Here is a 4,504-nt window from a genome sequence, read left to right on the forward strand (position 1 = left end):
TCTGGCACATTTCTCAAAGCCACAGGAAGGACCAGGCCCCTCTTTAAAGGGCTTTCATCTGAGTCACTCGGGAGAATCTCCCTGCAAGTCACTCAAAGCAAAGTTGACTGGGGACTTGAAGCTTCACCAAAGCCGGTACTCCAATCACAGAAGCAGCATCCAGTCCCATCCGTAGGGCCTGCCTACACTCAAGGAGGTGGTTACATAGGGTGGGGGTGGGGAGATTAGGCCCTAGGGGTTGGGAATTTGGTGGAGTGGGAACATCTTAGAATTCTACCTGCCTCAGTAAAAGGAACCCAGAATATGAATGCCATATGAACCTAGAAAAACTATCTAAAACCTGTGAATTTATCTGTAATTTGCCTTAAATGGCTGGAATTTTCAGAGATATAAATAAATCCAAAAGCAATTATTGCTGTGCCTGTTATTTCTAAGGCCACCTAGGGGAATCATCTTAAATGAGCTCATCTCCCACACCCCACCTCCCCCTGAAACAGATCTTTGCTCAGATAATTATGAAAAACTACAGCAAGTACACTTCTTAGAGACAGAATATCAGGAAACCTCAGCTTCTTTCACTGAAGGTCCGATTCCAGCCAGGGATCCACAGACTTGGCTGTAAGACAGAAAGCAGGAGGCGTGCGGCTCTGCTGGGCCCAGATGTGGTCGGGAAGGACTGGCCCTTCCTTGCTCTGCACCTAATCAATCACCTTGACAGTCTCCACCAACTCATCCCCAACATGACTAAGATCTCCCATCCCAGCTATCCTGGAGGGTCTACATTTGAAATCTCACCCTGTTTGCAGCCAGTTACTAACCTCTGGCCAGTGTCTGTATCTCTCTCTCTTTCTGGAGTTAGACTGATGCTTAACTCAGGCTGAACCCAACTAATCACTGTCTTACAACTAATTTACCCTGTCCCTTCCCTTAATTCCACTACTCTTATTACAGTCTGTGAGAGCCTGAAAAAGGCCTCCCTAAACATCCCCATTCTGCTCCCCAGAACCTATTAATACATCTGTCACTTTACAGAGTAAATGGAACTTTGCTGGTGGGATTAAAGACCTGGAGGTCGGGGTGAATCCCAGAGTACGCAGGCCGGCCCTCCACGCAATCACAAGGTCCTTCTCAGAAGGAGAACCAGGAGGGGTGAGGCGGGAACCCAGAGGCTGGAGTGACTGAGGATGGGCGTGAGCCGAGGGATGTAGTAGCTTCTGGAGGCTGGAAAACGCAAGGTGAAGACTTCTCCTTTTGAGGTTCAGAAGGAGCCAGCCTGTTCACCTTGACTGTAGCCAGTCGAGATTGATTTTGGGTTTCTAACCTCCAGAGGTGTCAGACAATAAATCTGCCTTGTTTTTTTCCACATTTTCATTTATTTCAGTTCAGTTCAGAAGAGTTGCTAAGTTGTGTCTGAGTCTTTGCAACCCTATGGACTGCAGCATGCCAGGCTCCTCTGTCCTTCACCATCTCCCAGAGTTTGCTCAAACCCATGCCCCTTGAGTCAATGATGCCATCCAACCATCTCTACCTCTGTCATCCCTTTCTCTTCCTGCCCTCAATCTTTCCCAGCATCAGGGTCTTTTCTAATGAGTCAGCTCTTTGCATCAGGTGGCTTCAGTTTCAGCATCAGTCCTTCCAATGAATATTCAGAGTTGATTTCCTTTAGGATTGACTGATTTGATCTCATTGCTGTGCAAGGGACTCCCAAGAGTCTTCTCCAACACCATAGCTCGAAAGCATCAATTCTTCAGCATTTTTAATAAATATAAATTCTTGGAGGGTATAGCGTCACACAGATTCTATGTCCCATGGCCTTAGCAGGAAGGTTACTTTGGGATTTGGCACAGACCCTGCCACTGTTTCCATGAGCATGAATTATCTCTCCCCAGATTGCTCTGCTTTTGTGGATTTTCTGCCAGGAGTTGCTGTGCTGTTCTTTGCTCTATACACATAAGCACATCTCTTGCTTAGGCAGAATATAGTTTCATCTCGAGCATATACACTTTCAGCTTTCAGGAAAGATGTGTGCTCCCTCTGATTCCAAAGACCCCACCTGTAACCAGCAAAAATGGCCCTTGGACCACAGCCTTCCAGACTTATCTGTCATTTTGGAAGTCCTGTTCCCAGAGGCCTCCACAGCGTCCAAGATGGCTTAATGAGAAAGGCCTCTGCCTTGTTTTAAGTCACTAATTTTTGGTAACTTGTTCCAGCAGGAACTGGTGCAGGTGGGGAGAAAGGCCTTGCTCAAGGCCTCTGGATTGTCAGGACCCCGTCTCTCCACAGACAATCTTTGTGTGAGCTGGTCTTAGCTCTGTGAATTGGGCCATCTTTTAAAGCCCAGGACACATTGAGACTAGACCCAGAACAAAAACTAGTCATCACCCAAGGGGCAAGAGTACCAGCTGTGTGCTGAGCACCAGTCATGTACCAGCCCGTATAGGAAGGCAGGAGACATATTGTTGTGATCTCAGCCAGCATCAGAGCCTTCTGTGTCCCCACCCCTTCTGCAGGAATAATTCCACATGATATGTGAATTTGTCTAGAGAAAATCATACCTGACAAAGTTTCACTTGCTTTAAATGATGAATTAAAAAAAAAGAAAACAGAAAGATTGGGGTGTTAGTATTCATTTCATAATTCAATCAATACACTACTCCTGATGATAGAACCAAATTAGAACATTAGATGCAATATTTAAATTAAAAACGTAACCAGCAGAAACAATATTAATGGTGATATCAAACATAGGGAGAAATTAGTGAGATGGGGATAGTGAGAGGTGACATCTAGCTGCAGCAGGGGCGTGATCACTGTTAAAATATTGAAATAGTTCCAGAGAACTTGGTAAACAGTCACTGCTCCTGTCTCCTCCCCTCCCCACCGCCCACCACCAGTCCTTCCACTGGATTGAAATCCCCCAATTCAGCAACTAACGGGTTAACAGCTGACCCGTCAGCACACCTGTGGAGCCCAGCACCTTGGACAGTGCCAAGCCTGATGGCTAATGCCTGGCACACTTGTCCTCAAAGACTTTCAATGTCACCCCTGAGTACAAGTAAGTAAAGTCCTTACCCTCCACATTAACGTATCAATTTATATTGTACAGACCTGATAAATCAAGATATGCTTGTAACTAGAATTATAGGCATGTTACCTTCACATATGAAGGCCAAGTGGGAAGGCAGAGAGGACAGGGAGCAGAACGGAGGGGAGGGGCAGGGTGGGGAGCACTGCTTTCCATCCTCAAGGCTTCTGAGCTATTTATTACCATCTACATGCTTCCCTCTCGTAAATAAACATTAGACACCTCATGTTCCCTAAGTCCCAGATCATGCTCCTCTTCCAGGCTGTGGACGAGGACTACACGTCTCAGGCTCCCTGCAGCTACACCAGGGCCGTGGGGCTGGGCATGTCCTGTGATCAAGATAAGTGAGCGCCATCCATGTCTTTAAAGTGTTCTGCTCAAAGCAATGTGCTCAGTCACCCAGTCATGCCCTACTCCGTGCGACCCCACGGACTGTAGCCCACCAGGCTCCTCTGTCCATGGGATTCTCCAGGCAAGATTACTGGAGTGGGTAGCCATTTCCTGCTCCAGGGGATCTTCCTGACCCAGGGATCAAACCTGCCTTGGCAGGCATATTCTTTACCACTGAGCCAGCTGGGAGGCCCCACTCAAACAGTTTCTTCCTGTTGCAAGACCACCTGCGTAATGGAGGACTATAGACCAGTTGGTCTGAGAGCAAAATATTTTCTGTCCCTTGCTTAGTAGAAGATAAAGAAGTGTAAGTCACCATATCCAGAAGGAGCGACCTATGTAGCCACCTGTCCCCATGTTCTTGGGAACCTTCCAGAACTTTCCATAGTAGACGCTGGAGAGAAGAGGGAGAAAGTGGAGAACACGGCCGAGCCTGGGATGTAGCAGGGACTCAGGGACAGGCAGCTACAGTTTAACCACCCAAGGAATAGGTGTTAGGATCAAAGAGTGTCTCTCTTCACAGTCCTGGCAGACGCTGATGGTCCCGAGCCCTGAGAGGCAGACATCAAGCCCACAGCTCAGCCCTGATCCTGTAGAGCCTCAGGGCGGCTGCAGAGGCTTTGCAACCCACAGTTCTGCTAAGGGGAGCTGCCTCCCAGTAACCTGGGGTTGCGTTTACTGAGAAGCACGAGGCCACTCTTCATATATTTTTAATATTCTAGTTATCATGCAAAATCTCATCGATGAGAAAGTTTAAGCAGTGTGCAAACAAGGCAGCCTGCCGAGCCACGTTAAGATACCTAGCACACCATGTCAACACGACAAGCCTCACGTCGTGTTTCTGATTATATTTAATAACACTAAATTAACTTTTCTTCATGTAACATATTGTGCCTGCGATGCTATTTGTTTGAACTAAAAACACCCTTCCTACTTTTCTGTTGTAATAAAAGGACTCACGTGGTGACCAAAATTTCTAGCCATTTTTATGCATTTGCAGAACAGTAGGAACACGGAGCAATTCGTCTC

At 47.1% G+C, this 4,504-nt stretch overlaps 1 pseudogene; it reads right to left on the reverse strand.

Moving 5' to 3' along the window:
• Window positions 1–1,756: 1,756 nt before the first annotated feature.
• Window positions 1,757–2,107, reverse strand: LOC107131895 (large ribosomal subunit protein eL33-like; annotated as a pseudogene).
• Window positions 2,108–4,504: the final 2,397 nt, after the last annotated feature.

The sequence above is a fragment of the Bos taurus genome, chromosome 26, assembly GCF_002263795.3.
Source record: "Bos taurus isolate L1 Dominette 01449 registration number 42190680 breed Hereford chromosome 26, ARS-UCD2.0, whole genome shotgun sequence".
NCBI lineage: Eukaryota > Metazoa > Chordata > Mammalia > Artiodactyla > Bovidae > Bos > Bos taurus.